The 20,060-nt window shown below is 44.5% G+C and overlaps 2 long non-coding RNA genes across 2 annotated transcripts; one reads left to right on the top strand and one right to left on the bottom strand.

Moving 5' to 3' along the window:
* The first annotated feature begins 7,447 nt into the window (after positions 1-7,447).
* LOC311025014 lies at positions 7,448-8,495 on the top strand. Its single transcript, XR_014598354.1, has 3 exons — positions 7,448-7,615; positions 8,166-8,220; positions 8,302-8,495. It is a non-coding gene; the product is annotated as an uncharacterized lncRNA (long non-coding RNA).
* A 145-nt stretch (positions 8,496-8,640) lies between these two features.
* Positions 8,641-9,729, bottom strand: LOC311025010. The gene is made up of 3 exons (XR_014598353.1): positions 9,474-9,729; positions 8,949-9,047; positions 8,641-8,824 (listed from the first exon to the last, which is right to left on the bottom strand). It is a non-coding gene; the product is annotated as an uncharacterized lncRNA (long non-coding RNA).
* Positions 9,730-20,060: the final 10,331 nt, after the last annotated feature.

Genomic DNA, 20,060 nt, shown 5'->3' with positions numbered 1-20,060 from the left:
ACCAGAAAATCCCAGGGCTTTGAGTTTGTTCAAAAGTATATCATACTGAACTGTGTCAAATGCCTTTTGAAGGTCTATTAATACCATGCCACAAAAGGTGGCATGGGTTGTTGAAAACCTGCCCGAGTGGTTAATATGGAACACATTCACTTGCCCCAAACGTTGGGTGCCTTTGTCCTCTACCAGACCAAAGTGGTTGTGTGTAATCTAGACCATGGTTGGTTCATTGAGGTAAAGGCTGGTCTCTAGTTTTGACAGGTTGATGCATTTTGGGAAGGGGTGTTTTTTAGTCCTGTGTGTTTTTTAGTCCTGTGTTTTATCCCCAGAAACCCCTTCTAATTCCAAGGTCTTAGCCCTAGAGGCTCAAGACTGTGACGTTCAGACTTGAGGTCGACTTCCAGGTTAATCTTGTCATCGACTGTGGCGTTTTGAAACTTCAGTGGATAGAAATTCATATATTTTAAAAATATGCAGGTGTGATGAGTACCACCAGCAATTGGTTCAAAGCAAGTTATATTGAGTGAAATCTCCAGGGGCCTCATTTATAAAACTGTGCGTGGGATCCTTACTAAAAGTGTACGTATGCCAAAAAGCCAAAGTTTGCGAGCACCAAAAAAAAAATCTGATTTATAAAACTGTGCGCACGCAAGCTGTACGCAATGGTTCCTTTATAAATCACAGGATCACCTACAAGTGTGCGTACCTGAATCCCTCCCTGTACAAGCCCACTTTTACCATATTAATGAGCCAGCATGCAATCGTTTCCGTGTGGTGAATCACGGCGACAGGCCAGGAAAAAAAGCGAAGAAGCGTAACTTTTCAGAAACAGAGAAGAGACACATGTTGGGGAGGTGGAGGCCCGGAAAATATTTGTATTTAGTGGCCGCAGCAGCGGAATCACGGATAAAAAGAAGCAGTGCTAGTGGCAACACATTGCTGCTGCTGTCCATGGCGTCAGTGGGACGGAGCGGACGGTGGCAGAACTTATGAAAAAGTGGTCTGATCTGAAGGTAAATGACATATTTCCGCTCCTTAACCTACATGTATTCAGTATCGCTTGAGTATTTGAGGAAGTTTGATTTTGATGCGACTTTGACAGGGATTGTGTCTGAAAAGGAGGGAGACACAGACGCGACTGAGACCAGAGGGATAAGGGTAAACAGATTTAAATTTGTAATTTTTATTATATATAAAACAAAACGTTAAATCGTTTCTGTCCTTCCAGAGTCTGCAGCGTTGGGCTCAGAATAGGGTGACGTGAGGAGGGTGACGGTGACGGGCCCTCGGCACAGCGTCCGGGTCCGGTGGGTCCATGCGCATGGCACATCAAGCGGTCGGGTGCACACTGATGCCGTCCTGCAACTTCAGCGAGACACAATCACCGCCATCAACAACGTTGCAGATGAGCTACAGCAAACGCGCACTGTTTTGCAAGAAATTGCCATATTAATAAAACAATACGTTAAAAATGAACATTGTTGTCTTCCTTATCTTACAAACGCAGCATGACATCCTCACGGATTCTTGCGCCCTGTTGATACCCCTCCAGTTGGGCAGGGGGCCGTGGCTCGGGCTCATCAGGCTCAGTCTGCCTCCTGAAGTTCGGTAAGGTTGCGCTCTCCATGCTCCACGACTGAGCGCGCACTAGCGTGGCACTCATAGCGCATTTCCTCTGCGCTCTGGTGGTTTAAAAACGAGGATAAAGTGTAACAATTATACAATGGCTGTATGTATGTGTTGATGACATATGCACAGTAAATAAGGAGACTATTTATTTATTCCCGCTGTGTTCTGCAGTGATCTAATGGAGGGTATTTGTTGTATCCTGTATTACACGCAGTCGGGCCGTCTCCTCCTCCTCCTCCTGCGGTGACAGCGCTGATTCAATATTTCGAAATGATTTTGATTTAAGATACCGGTTGGATTTTAAAAGAAGGTGTTTATGAAGTTGAGTTCCTCATGATAACGCGGATCTAATGTATGATATGGAGTGAAATTAAATGTGTGCGAGTCATCAAAACTATAATAGTTCTTCTCACGTTAACTTCCTACAATCTGACATCTGTATCGCTGATTCCCCTCCAGTCTCCAGAATGTGCGTACTGGTACGCATGTCTCAGAGTTTGCTTATAGGTACGCACGCTTTCCTGTCAAGTTTGTTTTTTATAGATCACAACCTTTGCGTGGAAAGTGGCGTACACACGTTTCCAGCCCCGTTTTGTGCGTACGCAAGCTTTATAAATGAGGCCCCAGGTCTCTATCTGGGAGTCGAAACCCCACTTGCCTGTTCAGGGGGTGTCTGGATGTCCCGAGAATGGGAAATATGTTCAAGTGGAAACAATCGAGAGGATCTTGAGGGCAAGTCTCCTCGAGCCGATTTCTGAAATCTTTCATCTTTCTTCACCTCAAGACAAGGTTCATAAATGATGATTTGGCGGCTCTGACACTGTTGAAAAGCGTAGGCTACTGCAGCTCTCTTCTTGCATCTGCAAGTTCTTCCTCCTTGATTGCCTGACAATGCGATAAAACTGCGTTTCTGGCATCTGTCAGTTGTCGTTGCATATATTGGATCTGCTTTTATTGCGCTTCATTGAAGAAGTTTCAGGTTCTTTATTTCCCCAACAGTTTCCTGGGAGTTTTTCAGACTCGTCAAGGGTCAGTCCATCCATCCATCCATTTTCTTCCGCTTATCCGGGACCGGGTCGCGGGGGCAGCTGCCTGAGCAGGGACGCCCAGACTTCCCTCTCCCCAGACACTTCCCCCAGCTCCTCCGGGAGGACCCCAAGGCGTTCCCAGGCCAGCCGGGTGACATAGTCACTCCAGCGTGTCCTGGGTCTTCCTCGGGGTCTCCTCCCGGTGGGGCATGCCTGGAACACCTCCCAAGGGAGCCTATCTCTAAGGGAGCGCCCCGCCACCCTGCGGAGGAAGCTCATTTTGGCCGCTTGTATCCGGGATCTTATTCTTTCGGTCATGACCCAAAGTTCATGACCATAGGTGAGGGTAGGAACGTAGATTGACCGGTAAACCGAGAGCTTCGCCTTTCGGCTCAGCTCTCTCTTTACCACGACGGACCGATACAGCGACCGCATTACTGCAGCCGCTGCACCGATCCGCCTGTCAATCTCACGTTCCATCCTTCCCTCACTCGTGAACAAGACCCCAAGATACTTAAACTCCTCCACTTGAGGCAGGAACTCCCCCCCGACCTGGAGGGAGCAAGCCACCTTTTTCCGGTCGAGAACCATGGCCTCAGATTTGGAGGTGCTAATCCTCATCCCGGCTGCTTCACACTCGGCTGCAAACCGCCCCAGGACATGCTGGAGGTCCTGGCTCGAAGGAGCCAACAAGACCACATTGTCCGCAAAAAGCAGGGATGAAATCCAGTGGCTCCCGAACCAGATCCCCTCCGGCCCACGGCTGCGCCTAGAAATCCTGTCCATAAAAATAATGAACAGGACCGGTGACAAAGGGCAGCCCTGCCGGAGTCCAACATGCACCGGGTCAGTGTCATGGATTTTAGTGACATAGTTAGCTAGCATTAACTCTCCGGTCAAATCTGCCATGCTTGTCTTTAGTTTCGACTTGAAGTGCAGGTAGTTTGGTGAGTGAGTTTTACCTTTAGGTGGGAATCAGAGAAACAACACAGTGTGTTACATCCAGAGAATCTATTAAAGCAACACTTAAGAACTTTTCCTCTTCGGTCCCCCTACAGGTTGGAAGGGAATTGTCCATTACTGCCGTCGTAAATAATTTGGCCTACCACAGCCTACCGTCGCACGCACGTTATTTGTTTGTATGCAGAACCGGCTCTGGAATCAATGAACGATTTGAACGATGTCCAATGACAAGGTAGAGTAGCTAACGCCTTAGCTAAGATTAGCTAACATGAGCCATAGCGATAGTTACATATATATAAGCACAATAGCTAACGCATTAGCTCACATGAGCCAATAAAATAATCGACAATGTATTGTACACAGATGCACACTGTTGGAAAAAAACTGATTACTGGTATTATTTACAAGTCCAGCAGCAACAAAGCCAAGTCACCATCCGTCTTGCATTTTGTAGCCTCCTTCAGCTCTCGCCAACGAGTGTGAGCCGGTCCGATATTCACTCTCGTACGAGCTCTTTCTTTGTCATGCTCCCGTTTCCTTTTCTTCGCCTCATCGGACATTATACTCCTCCTTTTCTTTGCAGGCTCTGCCATGACGCCAATTTAAAAACTACCTAGCTGCAAGGTATCTTCCACGCACCTGTCGGGTGTTCTCCCACTGATCTCCACGCAGAGCCTCCACCTATCGGCTTTTGTAACGCTTGCCGTAAAGCAGGTCAAATTCGTAGTCTCATTAGAACTACAAAACCGCTACCTGACGAGGCAAAGTTACATAGTGCGGTTACAGCCAATAGAGGGCTGCAGAGCGAATGCTGAAGTGCCGTTCACCCGGTTTTGAGGTGATGACCACTGAAACTATTTTGGAAACGTTATTTTAAGGCACTAAATACTCTTTAGTGTTGCTTTAATATAGGAGAGTGTTTTTTTATTTTGTGTTACTGGGATCAAGAATTATTAATTTAATTTATTTTATAAAGCCAATGATGTTATTTGTGGTTAATTGAAAGACTAAATACATATAAAAACATAATTCAAAGTGGTTAGTAGGCTGTACGCTGACACAGGAAATTCATGCCCTCTGATTAGAATCTGTATCTCTCATATAAAACATCGTCAGACACAGACAAAAGGGTTTTGCCGGTCTCTGTGCACTCTATAGTTCTCCTACGAGACCCTCTCACGATCCACCGAGATTCTTTTTTTTTTTTTATCCGCGCACAAGAGAGCTGATTGGTCAGTAGGCAGTGTTTTTCCTCCACGTTGATCTCTTATCAAGAACATAACCTGCTCCGGAGCAGGTTAGCTCCACAGCGTAAGTTACCATGGCGATCAACCCCGGCAAGAAGTGAACCAGCATCGTAGGACGGAAAACCCAGGGTTAACGCTGAAGTTACCTTGCTAAGCCCAAATCCTGCTTCGTAGTACAGGCCCTGGACTCTACTTAGTCTCATCCCTCTGCTAGCCTGCCCCCTCCCATAAAAAAATAAATGTAGCACTCATTGCTTGTTTGTATGTACTGGCACTTAATTTAGAATTTGTATCTTAGCACTTATCTCTGTTGTATACCAGCGATGGGTTAACTTAGCAATTGGGCGTGCTTGAAACTTGGTCATGCGGCACCCCCTATGGATTCGCATATACAGCCTATGTGGAATGTGTTGCCCAACAGTGTTGCTCATCAATGTGTTAACATTTGTTTTGTTTTTATATATAACAATGGAGCTCTGTAGCACAGAGGAAGAGGCTTTGAAACATTGGTTTTGGTCACTGGGTTTGTTTCCATCTTCATATTTTCTCTCACTCCCCATTGTTAATGTATCTCTCTCTTTATTTGGTAGTAATGCAATGAATGTGAAACATCTAAAAAATAATGCCCCCCCCATAAGAATGAGTGGGCTTCTGGAGGCTGATGTAAAACAACTTGTTTGACAAACATGTTTTGTCCTTGTGGACACAGATGTTGAGGTGTCTCCACTGGGAAACACATGCTCTTCAGTCAGCGAGAGCCTCATGCCAGTTATCCAATCAAATCAGCTACCTGTCCTGGGACCTCACACACACGCTCCCACACACAACTAGCGAGACCTATTATTTAATCTGGTGAAGTGCTGAGGTCAACTCCCCAGTTTCCTTCCAGATATGAATCTCTTTAAGGCAGAATCCCATTTGAGTGTTCGGGTGAGGAGGTGAGGTCATTCCCCAAAATGTCCCCCCACTCTTCATCTCTCTGTCCTGAAAGTATTATTTTTTTCCCTGGCCCGTCAATTTTGCAAATGCATTCTACATTTGCATCCCACCCAGAGGACTATATTGAGAGTGAATGGCCTCCATTGTCATTGGATTGAATGGACTCCGTGGGGAAAAGAAAATCAGGTTATTTTCTGGAAGCCAAACAGTTTACCTAAGACTGACATCTTTTAAAAGACAAATGACATGAAGAAACCTGCAGGGACACTTGATTTAGTACACTGTCTTCTGGCTGACAGACTACCAGTCAATGCATGGAATAAATGGTGTAGATATGTATTGCATGGAAAGATCATCAGCCTCTTTGATGATCGTAACATTTCTCGTAGTCCACTTCATCTTAACCGTCCCTTATTTCAGAAGAAATATGTACAGTAGTCAACAGAGAGAGACAAATCCATTTTTTGATCCCGATAGGAAAACGACGGCAAAGTACAACAGGGAACAGGCAAGGAGTACCGGTTCAGGTCCATCAGAAATGAATGTCTAGTAATGTGCAGCAAAACCGCGAAAGGAGACGAAATAATGGACAGATAAAATTACGGGTTTGCGCAATTAATCGAATGGCCAGAGCGGAAACCAAATGGTGTCGCCACCAGCAAGAGACAAAACGACTACGGACCATCGCTGCAGGTATGGTCGGTGTTCTGCAGGGGACCTCCAACGTTCCATCCAGACCTGAGACATCCTGACCTGAGACGTCCAGACCTGAGACATCCTGACCTGAGACATCCAGACCTGCACCATCCAGCCCTGAGACATCCAGACCTGAGGCATCCAGACCCAAGACATCCAGACCTGAGACATCCAGACCTAAGACATTCATGTCCGTGACCACTCGTGTTCTCAGGAACATAAAACTACCTGAACAAACAGTCTCAGATAAACCATTCACTAAAAAATAATAAATAACACAAAAAACAGAATTGTTCCAGTCTGTGTTTATTTATTTTCTCAATTTTATTAGGGCCCGAACACCGACAACGTCGGGCTGCGAAGCCCTATTGTTATTCAAATGTTTCTTATTATTCTTTTACGAGTTCGACTGTTATGGCCAGTCCAGGAAGTCAGGACCCAGTTGCAGAGTTCAACAAAAATAAGTTTATTTAACAAAAGGTGTGTGAACAGTTTCACAGAAAATTCTCAAACAAAGTAACAACACAAATCTTTCAAGGAAAAGGCTCAAGAACGAAAGTACAACTGAAAATAGTGACAAGGCACCAAAACTCGCTGATACAGGAAACAATCACTGGAGGGTTACCGCGAGGCGAGCGGCTGGAGACACACGGTGCACAGGCTTGCTGCTGAAAAGCAAAGGAATCATCCGGCACAGGAGGCAAAGGGAGAGTGGCTTAAAGGGGCCCTATTATGCTATTTTCCCACAAGTTAATATAAGTTATTGATGTCTCCAAACCTGGTCTTTGAATTCCTCAACTGGAAAAAACAATCGGAACATGTATTTGGGAGTGGATCACACTCCTCATTTTCAGCTTTTTTACCCCACTTTTTCAAACGGGTGATTCTGTCGGGGTGTAGCCTTATGCTAATGAGATGACCCCCGCTCCTACTGAGGAAGTGGTTGTGTCTCTCCGCCCCGTGCTGTCCGCGTCCAGCTGGTTGCCATGGTTATGGTTCTACGCTACAAACTAACAGCGGTCCAGCCGTACCGCTTCGAACCGGACTCCGACCCAGAACCAGGACCAGCTCCTGTAGAAGTTCTACGCCGCGGATGCAGCAGGATGTTTCTGAATGGTTAGTTAACATGTCTGTAACGTTTTGGACGCTAACTCGATGTGTGTTAGCGTAGCTAGCGCTAGCCACAATGACGCTAATGCTGCGTTCTTCACTCTATAAGTAACGTATCTGTGAGCTATTTCGGCAACAGTTATATCGTTAGTAGTGCCGTGTTGTTGACAGTTCACAGTTGCATGTTTTCCAAAGGGGACGTAACATTTTATTTAAACGGATGAAAACCCGCTGAAAACAGCGTCCTGTATGCGGGCAGTTTGTTTACATCACATTAACGGGATTAAAAACGTCCTCCTCTACACATAAAGATATACAAGGAACGGGATTTGGTCAGTATCATGTCGTCCTCCAGAATTATGTGCTGAATTGTGAATTATAGGCTGTGTGCTGTGTTTTATAAACGTGATTGTGCTCCATCTCAACATTACGTGCCAAACTTACTGTTACAAAATTCAAACATGAGGTTTACCTCAGCTTGTCAGCAGTCAGTCAGGTTACCATATTAACAAGATGTGTTGTTGAAATGCTCAAAGTCTGTACTATATTCATCTAGGTGACTAAGTGGGCCTTCAGACACCGAACACGTCTGCTGCATGGAGACACCACAGGTAATGTTATTGTCTGTTACACCAAATTGTCTGTTGAGATTATTATTCACATAACATGACGATGATCATGAGTCACACTAGGTAAGAAGACGGATGCAGCAGCTGGAGGAGGAAGAGGCTTGCATGGTGGGACATCCTGGTTGGAACCGTCTGTCTGAATGTTCTCTCTCCAAAACACATGAAATATACAGCTGGTTATGGTGCTTTACACGTAAGAGGAATACAGCAGTCTGTTGTTTGTTTATCAATTGTGTTTTATAAAAAATAAATCCCTCTATGCAACATATTATGCAGTCTTCCTGACCGTTACTTCAGTAATATTAACCATGACACATTTTACAATTACTGTAAAGACTTAATTGTCAAATTAATCAGCAGTTGAAGTTCACAGTTATATCAGAACACAAACGCAAACTGTTTGTGGCCGACTCTGCAGGGTCATATCAAGCTCTTCTGAAGTCAAGGAAGAGCTGCCCTCCAAAGTATCCTCCTCCTCTACCGGGTCCAGGCGAGCTCTCTTTGATGGTCTCCTTATTGGAGTGGTTGTGAAACGGGTCTGGAACCATGGCTGTGCCAACACCAAAGTCCTTGCAGGACACAGTAGCTGTAACAGAGTTGTATGGAGGAATGAAACCCATGATATCACATAATAGAAATACACATCTGCACAACTACTAGTAGTTGCTGTTAAACCTTATCTCAAGTAGACTACATGTCAGGCTACACACCTTTACTTGGGTAAGGAGCCTGTAGTCCTCCTAGACAGGTGAGTGCCAACAGTAGCTGCTGTGGTGGGTTGCTGTGGGACGCTGATGTGAGCTGCTGCTCTGTAAGCAGACAGTCAGACAGACAGTTTACAACTACATCTGAAATGTGGAACACGTTACTATTTCACTATAACTGATGTGGTGACGCACCAATAGCTCGTAAAATCCCTTCGTTAGCGGTGCAAAAACCAACGTTTGGTGACGTCGTCTTTGCATCGGCGTGTATAAACAAACAGATCAGCTGCTCTTGCTGCCGCATTCAAGCTACAAAACGTTCCCAAGCAAACTGATGTCTAGCGTTATTTTACAGGTTTGGGCCCCCGCAGTACTACGTATCGTTAACGGTCCTCAATATCAATACAATGGAAGCTTTTAACGCAACACGCCAATGCTAACTTTAGCGCAACACGCCAATGCTAACACACCAATGCTAAGAAAGCAACGGTAACGGTAACACGGCATATTACATAATATTTAGAAACTTACCGCTTCGGTGTCTGTGGTTGGCTCTCGGACTGTCGGTACTGATCCAAACTTTAGCCTCAGGTTAGAGGCATATCCTGAGCTGTAGCGACCCATGTTGTCAAAGCTCCTGTCGGTGAAGTGCGTCTCACACACAAACACACATTTACGGACGCGTGTGCGCACATTTCCATCGTAGATGCTCCGACGATGCCAGTAAATATCAGCAATTGGACTGCCAACTCGCTTTCCGTTGATTTTGGCATTTTGGTCCACTGGTTTGTATGTACATCACACTGACAGCCAACAGGTATGGGGATTATGTGGGCGGGACCACACAGGTGGAGCGATTCTAATGAGCCGAGATGACCCATATAAGTAAGGTGACAAGAGCTGCGTTTCAATAACGGTTTGAGTCGCCCTCGCTCACTTGCCCTAAGCACTTGCCCTCGGGGGAATCCCCGCCGCCATCTTAAGGGCTGTTCCATTTCCCTGAACAGCTGAAGTGAACTCCGTGAGATCGACCCTTGAGGGCTGAGTGATCGAGTGAACAACGATGGCCACTTCAGAGCTGTATATCACCCACAATGCATTGCTGTGGTGCACAAAAAATATGTCCATGCGGTGGCGATAATGAACCTCAAACACCATTGTCTGCTGTCTATTCACCACCAAGGAAGAAGAAGAAAGAAGAAAGTAGAAAATGAATTAAATTTAATTCATTTTCTTAAATTGTGCAGTTAGACTGTCTGTTGCAGAGTTATGGCAGAGCCCACCGTTTACAAGTGTAAGTATATAAGCCGACGTATTGCCATCAAGCGTAGAATACGTCTTCGTCTCAATGAAATGAGTCTCCGCATATTTAGTGTAATTTGGAATAGGCAGTATAGCGCTACTCCAACAACGTGTGGTTGATCCATGATTGTCTGGGCTGTTAGTGAACGAGGGCAGGTGTGTTCCATTTACCCCTTTCACTCTCCCTCCGCCCTCTTTCCCTCCGCCCTCCAAGGGGCCTCCGTGTGACGTCATAGCAAGGGCTGAGGGCAAGTGAGCGAGGGCGACTCAAACCGTTATTGAAACGCAGCTCAGATTTCTGAAATGAAAATCGGGGACATTTCCAGCGCGGTGGTCAATATTCCAATGTTATCATTATGAAATAAATAACAGGGGCAATTACATGTTAATTTTAATATGTAAAAGCAGTCTGCAGCAATTAACATTAGAGCTGTAAAAACCACAGATGAAACAAAAACAACAAAACAGATTCTTATCTTATTCAACTTATTTATTATTTAGCTGATGATTTTTTTTTTTTTCAGTTCACAAGCTTTATGGAGAAAACAAGAACACATTTGATGGTGCACATATGAAGAACCACAGTGCAGACAACTGACTTTAAAAGAGGTCTTCTCAAAGTTATAGAAAAATTGTGAATGCTGTGAATTCATTGTGCGGAGCAACAATATTACAATCCTGTCTACTCAGGCCTGAGGTAAGAAGGTATTATGTCTTCCACCTTTTTAATTCCAATGACTGGATCATTGCAACACAAACAGTTTTACTGGCTACCGTAATAACTGGAGTTTGCGTTGGTGCGCAACTTTTTTTCTCTCCCATTCAAATCGGGGACATTTTCGGGGACAGCTTTAACCTTGGACAGGTCGGCCAAATCGGGGACTGTCCCCGAAAATCCGGGATGTCTGGTCACCCTACATATACGGCACAGGAAAATTCGGTGCTGACGTCATTTAGTGGACATTCTGCAAACCATTCGTTTATCGGGAGGATTTCTTTCAAACTGAGAAAGTGAAACAGGGAGATGGTGGTCTTTTCTGATACTGTGGGGACTTATTGACACCCCAGGGAGCCATTTTAGGGTTGAAAAACATGGAAAAGTCGATTTTTCATAATAGGGCCCCTTTAAGAAGCCAGCCAATTTGGGCAGAACGAGCTGCAGGTGTGCCAGGTGCCCCGTGCTCAAGGAGATCGCCCCGCCCCTTGGTGCACACTCTGCATGACAGGAGGGGTATTCCATCAAACTTGCTAAGTGCAAAGCCGGGCTAATTTCGATAAGCCTCGCTACCTTTAGCGAGAGTTGCGTTCCATCAACGTGAATTGAGGCACTCTCCGCTAAGTAACCATGGGAATTTATCCGACCAAACTAGCCTGCCCTGGGGCAGGCTAACCATCAGGCTTACTTTAGCGGGGGTTTCAGAGAAGTCCGTCTGTCGGAAACAACTGTACCAGCAGAAGGTTCCGCCAAGCCTAGTCCTCGTGATTTCGTCACGTGAAAGACCAAAAATGACCAAAATGACATATATCAAGTACAAACAGACTATATTTTCATCAAGCGTCTAAGAATACACGCTTGCAATTAAAAAAATATGAATAAATCGTTTATTTTGTCTAAGACCGACTGGCCATATCATTATCTAAAGCCCCCAGTTGGGTGAGTGGTGATGCTCCTGCCCCCGGATGTGGGCATCGCAGGTTCACATCCCGGCAAAGACATCTAATGTGTGTGTTTTTTTGTTTTTTTGCCTGTATAATTGTCTTTAGATCAGAGAATTAGACCAACATTTTACCTTAGCTATGATAAATATGTCAAACAATTTCCCCAGAACCCAAATATAACTTGCAAAAACATGATAGGCATAAAGATGTTATTATTAATAGCATGTATATCCCAATGACAAAGGCATTGCTGCATGCAATTTTCAGCCACATAAATTCCTTTCAGGTGAGTTCATTAATAGGTTCATTGAATGTGTTCATTGAATTGTTGAGATAAATGAGTTGGTCAATGTAGATGCATTTACTATGCCTATCTAAAAAAAAGAGAGAAAGAGAGAGTTCCGGACAAAGAAAGAAGTTTCTCAAACTTCCATAGTCGGGAATTGAACCGTGGCCGGCGGCATGTAAAGCCGGCGCGTTACCTCTACGCTATCATTACGTTCCACAAATTGTAGTCAGAGTTATATTAGAACATGTTACTCTTAACGGTACTTCCATATTTAATCGTTCAGCAATTCTTGCCCAAGCAGCCTCGCGATTTTTATTTATCACTACAGTATTCCCTTTATTGGTTATGATGGGTTTGTACTCCTCATACAGTTCCATCAATATTTTTTGCGCTGGTCTTTTCTGCCATTTTCTCGATGATTCAACATTCACGGTTCCCGACAACTTTAACCTGGCTTGAATTAGCCTCAACAAGGCGCGGCTGAAATGCGTTAATGCAATGGGTTTAGCCGCAAGTGGAAGTTGGCGTTAGTTCTAACCAGGCTTAACCAGGTAAGCGCCGCTTTAATTAGCGAGTTTGGTGGAATACCCCTAGGGAGAGAGATGTCAGTCACAAGCCAAAACATAACACAACAAAATTCAGGACCACAACATCGACATGCCTTTTGGCGGCCTCAGCATAAAAAAAAACTCACCGAAATTGTGTGTACTTACTCACTAGCCTTAGATAGAGTCATGGTCCAAAAAGGTTTTGAAAATATGCTTTTATTCAGAAGATATCGGCCAATGAACATAAGAAGGTTGTGCCACCAAAACGCAATTAGCATAACTCCATAACCTTTGGGCCAATCATCACGAAACTCGAAACCTATGTTGACATAATGTCAAATAACATACATGTTAATTTTCATCAAAATTGAGTAATGTGGACGGGACTATACCGTTGATCCGATTGATACGTTCAGGGGCGTGGCCAGGGTGACGCCATGACTGCACTACTATTTTGAACCTTCGCCAAAGACATCAAAGCTGTTATAACTTCAGCGTTTCTTCTCTGATCTGCTCCAAAATATTCATACTTGATAATGGTGACGTCCTGAACACATCTGCACTGCAATTTTGACTCACAGTCAGAGTGCCACCTAATGAAATGTGATTTTATGCCCCTTTTCATACTAACAGGTTCGGCGTACACGCACAAAAATATTTTTTCCTAGATAGTCCATGTGGAGGTATACAAAGAACCCTCTTGGACCCAGTCAACAGGAAGTGGGTAAAAAAAAAATATATTGTAACCAGCTGCGTATCAGCTCTGTGACTGTAAATAGTGGGGGAGGGGAGAGAGAAACACTAAGGGGACTCAGAGAGACGTCAGAAAGGCATGGAGAAGATGTGACCTCTGTCACTGTCGATCAACACAGATCAACACCCATGAAAGTTTCCACACCTGCTAATGACTTTATACATTGTCTGATCTGCTCCAAACTTCACATGCACCTCAGACAGCTGTCAGTTGAACCTTCGCCATAAACATCAAAACTATTATAACTTCAGTGTTTCTTCTCTGATCACCTCCAGCGTTTCCATAATTGATTAGAGTACCACCCTGAACACGTCTGCATTGTTGACTCACAGTCAGAGCGCCACCTACTGGCGACAGGAAATGTCACTGATTTTGTGACTTTTTCCAAGTAAAAGCCATTATTTTTGGAGTAATTCCTCTCATTTCAGCCTGTAGAGAGGACACAGGGGGAGGGGTCACACAAGGGGAAGGAGGAGAGATGTCAGGAAGGCATTGACATGTGTGTGAGCTCTGTGACTGAAATGCAGTTTCACTTAGGATCACACTAGATCAACAGTCATGAAACTTTCCACACCTGCTAATGATTTTATTCATTGTCTCATCTGCTCCACACTTAGCACGCACCTCAGACAGCAGTCAGGGAGATAGATGGCTTTGAATGTTCATCGCTTGTGTCTAAACTTGCGCCACAAGGAGGCGGCCGCAGCACAGGTAGGCGGCTGCGACACTGCCGTGTGACCGCAGGCACTCCACGACCGCACGTGAGAGATGGATGGCTTTGAATGCTGATCACTTGTGTCTAAACTTGCGACACAAGAGGCGGCCGCAGCACGGGTAGCGTCCACGACACTGCTGTGTGACCGCAGGCACTCCACCACCGCATATGTGCGAGGGCCCGTCACGATACTGCTTGCAGTTTTAATTTTCAATAAATTTATTTTGATTTCATTCATATTTACATAACATAGATCAAGTCCAGTAACTGTATTATTGCATGGCTGCTTAATCTGTAACAATGATTTCTGGTTCGCATAATTGAAAAAGTATGATTTGTGTGGCACTTCCTGGCTTAGACCTGCTTTTAAGAGGTGGAAAATGGAATAGAGGTATGCTAGTTTTTGTAAATACCAGGGAATATATAATTAGGCGCACTTTACGCTCATCCTCCCATCTTTTTGCGGGGAACTCACACTTTCCCCATGACCCTCTCACGAGCGCATATTGAAAGCTCATGTGGCACGCAATCTGCGCTTTTACCCAAGTGCCCCAGTTTGTAAATACCTTTTGGAATGCGCCTCAAATGGGTGCAAATGCATTTGTAAATCTGGCCCTGAGACTTTCTGGACTTGAAGCATTATCTTTTAAATAGACACCATAAGTGTAATTCATGGTACAATTAAAAGGTGATTAAAAAACATAATTGACTCTTGCTGTTGACTAACTCTCTATTTTCTCAAAAATAAGGTGGGACATTGCCTCTCCTATACCCAGCCCTACTAACCGAGTAAATTTGTTGCCTAAAACTAATCAAGTACTTTAGTTGCATCGGTAAACTTAATTTGGAACTTTATTTTGACAGGCGATGTATGTAATGAGCAGAAAGTGTACTTATTTCCTGCCAACACAAAAGTTTATTTGTACTTGTAACGTTGGAACCCAACAAGCTTTTAACGAGCAGGTAAAACAGTGAGAAAGAGTCACTCTGAGTTCCTGTACATGCAAGATTTCCTCAGTTAATGAACCTGTCACCAGCCAGACTGACCTTTTTAAAGGACGTCCTCCTCATGACAACATCATATGTGTTATTCAGTCCACACTTGACTGGCTGCATTTGTTCCTCTTGATTTTGGCGTGACATCCATTAAAACGTTTCCACAATGGAAATTGGTGAATGTGTGTTTGAGTGTGGACACTGTTGAGATGTAGCCGGTGGCTGAGCCTATGTTATGTTAAATGCAGCGATATTTGATGAGCACGATGTTTTGTTTGCGATAACTATGATTACACAGGAGGCACAAAGCGGAGCTGGTCATGACTTTGAAACCAGCATGAAGAGCAGCTTTTGTCTCGGCTGGTGAATCTAAGCTGACTGATGGAGGAGAGGCAGACTGAGGGACCTGGACTCTGCTGAGCTGTAATGAGGTGCATCAGTATGTGTGTGTTCATTTGTGTGTCTGGCAGTCGGTACTGTGTGCTTCATTCAGACTAAGAGAGCACTAACTAATGTAGATTTTTAGCAGTGAACTTGAGGAGAAAGATATGACATTCAGCACTTTTAATGGCAGTTTGAGAACCTGTTGGACGTCGTGTGGATCTGCTGGAAACTTTGCATGAAGGTCTACGAGGCAATGCTCTCCTTGTGGGATGATGTTACTTTTCTGGGGGGCACTGCTATTACAGGTAAGGCACTGTAGGGAAATAGCAAAAAGTAGTCATTACTTGTTGACAAGTAATAACATTACTTTACTGATTTAATCAATAGAAAAGGTTACAACCATAGAAATAAAAAAGGGAGTAGAAGGGACATACCCATTGAAGTCAATGGGTAAATCCCAAGTCTCTCACTTCCTCGCCTGAACCAGAAGTTGTTCTAGTCAGCCATCTTGAAGGCCTCTTATTTCCGAGGAGCGAGGAGCGAGGATGTACCAAGGAGGGAGGATGGAGCGAGGATGGAGCAAGGAGGGAGGATGTAGTGAGGATGGAGCAGGGAGTGCGGATATAGCAAGGAGGGAGGATGTAGCGAGGAGGGAGGATGGAGCAGGGAGTGAGGATGTAGCAAGGAGGTAGGATTGAGCAGGGAGCGAGGATGTACCGAGGAGGGAGGATGGAGCGAGGATGTACCAAGGAGGGAGGATGGAGCGAGGAGGGAGGATGGAGCGAGGACGGAGCAAGGAGGGAGGATGTAGCGAAGATGGAGCAGGGAGCGAGGATATAGCGAGGAGGGAGGATGTAGCGAGGAGGGAGGATGGAGCAGGGAGCGAGGATGTAGCGAAGAGAGAGGATGGAGCGAGTAGAGAGGATTGAGAGAGGAGGGAGGATGGAGCAAGAGGGAGAATGGAGAGAGGAGGCAGGAGGAGGGAAACATCTCTGAGTAGACATGAGGAGGATACAGGAGAGCAGCCTTTTAGAGAGAAGTATTTTAATGGCCAACACGCCAAAGAACCTTTTCTAGCTTCTGAAAAAATAACTATTTTAACAACCTTCAGTGTGGACAGGCTCCTCTCACAGGCTACTTGAGTAATGGATAAGGTCAGGAGAAACTTGTAGGCCAGTCCAATGACATGATATGCATCATTCAAGAGATTATAATGTGACAGGATGAGATGCACACAAATGTAAAAGTTTTGCCAGCTCCAGCTCTTCCACATTGCATGGTCCTCCATATCCAGGATCCTCTCTGTCTTCAGGTGCATCACCAGTTGATGATCTTACCTTGTATTCTTCTTATTCATTCCCACTGTGTGTGCAAGGCTTGACAGCTCAGCCTGCAAGGTACCAACAGTAGCTCTGGCATCAAACATTTGCTGGGCTCTGTGTATCCTCAAGCCTTAACCCTAACGGTTGGCTTCATGGTTCTGTCTTGTTCCATTGTTGCTAAAGTCAGGACCAGGTCAACAAACATGGCACTGTCGCAGTTTCCAAAGCACCTGAACACTTGGTCAGAGCTTGATCACCACGGTGCCCACCAAGGTGTTTGCCCTATTGGACAAAGTTTTCTGTGAAGCTCGTCTGCACTCATCTCTTCCTACTTATGCATGCACTTGTATGATTTGCATATGAAGACAGTGACGTCGTTCAGCAATGCAAAAAGTGATGCACTCTGTAGAACACTGCCTATTGTGTCAGCCAACACCAGATTCAGAATATGTGCATAGCACCAGATGTGAATTTGGTTGGGAGAATGCTCTGAGAGAAAAGTACAAAACCCTTTGTATTGTCCCTGCATGTTAGCTGCACCATCTGTTGAGCTGCTTACACAACAAGAAATATCAAGGGTGACTTTTTGTAGAAGTTCTTTCAGGAGTTCCAGAAAATACTGTCCTGTAGATGCTCACAATCCACAATAGTGATCAACCTCTCATGAATAACACCTGTTACATACCTGACTACAACTGAGCACTGGTCCTTGGATGTGATATCTTGGGTGGTATCTATCTGGACAGAAAACATCCCTGCTTCTCTGACTTCACTTGCAGCAGTTTGTTTGATTAATTGGCTGATGACATCTACAACCTTGATGGTGTCTTTTGAAAGCAGAGTAACAAGGGACCCTCTGCCTTTCCCCCTAGTCTCATGCTGCCTCTTGCTCTTTTCAATGCACTCATTTACATGTGGTTGCAAGCAAGTGTCGTGTTTGCTCAAGAGCAATATCAACTCTAAAAAGTTTCCATGGTCAACCATATTGTCTTCCATGGTATAAGCAGCTTCAGCTTGGCCTCCCCTATAGCTAAGGCCACACTTCCAATCAATTTGATCACATCCATCACCTGCCTGGACGGTCACTAACAGAGGGCTTTGCAAATGCTAAGCAAACAGTGCAGTACATTGATTGAGCATCTTCACAGTATGTCAGCCACTTACGGTTGATTCCATCCCTACTGTGAAAAACATTTGGCAAGGCTTTTCTTGGGGTTTGTTGGGGGTGATAGCGGCAAACGTAATCAAAGCTTATAGTATTCTTCTCTGCATTCATTTCATCTGTCTGAGTGTCTCTTTCCACATCCTTCTCCTCAGCTGTTGCTGTCTCTGTTATGGACCCTGAGGTAGAAGCTTCTCTCTCCCTTACCCTTCCTACAGGATCAGCCTCATCTACAGTATATCTGCTTTTAATGACATAAAATAAAAACAATATTAATTGTTTTACTACATAGCTAAATGTGACTTTATCACATAATGACATAAAAATGACTTGGCTTGTTTGAGAATAATTTACAATTTATAATTGTGTTTATCTGTTTACATTATACAATAAGAAGGCCTACATATTATAGCAGATCTTTTCCTTTTCCTCCATATGTTGCAATCATAACATTTGTCCTGTAATTTTCTGCAATATTACAAATTGCTCCTAGAAACTGCAGCCTATCCTTTGTTGCACTCATAACATTGTCCAGTGTGCACACCTGTAGCTGTGTTTTCTCTGCTACCTCCTAGTCTCATCAGCATTACTGGGCTGACTCATTTCTGATATATACATTATTTCCGAGCATTTCTCTGCATCCTCAAGTGTTTTTTTTTTCTTTTCAATGCTTGCCTTCTCGGCGCCACCTTTCTCTTTTTGCTGTCCATCACTTTCAACACAAATGTGTATATCGTTCCCAGGATAATCTGTACACTCTGAACGAGCCTGCACAATAGTTCAACGTTGTCATAGCTGTTATGTCATTAGCTTTCTGACCAATTGCAATTCAAGGTACACCTGGGCTGTGCCACTTGGGGAGGGGCTGCTCATTTACTCCCCTCTGCAAATATACACTTGGTTGCGAGTTAACAGTTTGTTAGTGTTTGCATGTGTTTGGAACGTTTACACACGGAACAAAAGCACAGAACTTTTATAAACGCAATATTGTTAGCCCGCAATAATCAGCCCGGCCACCAGCCCCAAAATGTTAACTGCCCACCGGGAATTCTCCCGACTCTCCCGATTACCACTCCGCCACTGCATCCATCCATCAGAGCCTGAAAAGCCGGTTCATCTTTTCAACCATCCAATCAAATTCCTCCCAATGTTATGTCCTACCTGTCTGATCTGTGTCACTCTGAAATACATTATGTCACCATGCAGAAGATAGAGACATCCTCTTTGATTAAGACATAAACAAAGAAAAAGAAAAACAGGTACTGTGCTTTAGTGGGCAACTTCCTGCAGTCTGGAGATCTTCACTGAGCATCAACAGCAAGTGTTCCTCCATGAAGTCACGTCCTCACTGTGAAGCTGCAGGTTTCAGACTCACACCTTCTAATGTAGCCCTCTGTGCTACAGGCCTCTGAGCAGCTGAGATGATTCAATAAGACATGTAAGATGAATCTAATAGCTTCATTTTAATTAATCAATTAATTCATCTTGACAGAAGATCTCATACGTCCCATCGTATGAGGATACATTGCTTAATTTAGTGTGGCAACGGAGACTAATTATTCATTTGTACCTGGCCATCCTTCGTCTGCTCTTCAGACGATGACAGGCAGCCAGCAGCTCTGACCAGCATCATTTGTTGCTGTAGTGACTGAAGTTGGAAGCAGTCCTCTGTAGTGCACATTCATCAACTGACCAACTATTGCTATTTTTAGGACCCACAAGATAACAGAGTTATGACTTGGACATTTTTCACAGACATCAATAAGGTCTTTCAGATAGGAGGGTTTGCATACAGAGTGGACCAACAACCTGAGGTCTACATCAGTCTTGTCTGGCTGTCCTGGGAGCAGCTCTGTGGCAGTGCACAATGTTGATGGATGGAAGCCTGTAAAAAGAGATGCTCTGCCGTGCTCCAAAGAAACAGCAGTGTGATGACAACATAAAACATGTTTACGTCTCCGATCCTGCTTAATCATGATTTATCTAG

Source organism: Eutrigla gurnardus (genome assembly GCF_963514095.1).
Source record: "Eutrigla gurnardus genome assembly, chromosome: 2".
NCBI lineage: Eukaryota > Metazoa > Chordata > Actinopteri > Perciformes > Triglidae > Eutrigla > Eutrigla gurnardus.
Note: the sequence above shows the minus strand (reverse complement) of the source record. Positions and strands in the feature narration are given on the sequence as shown.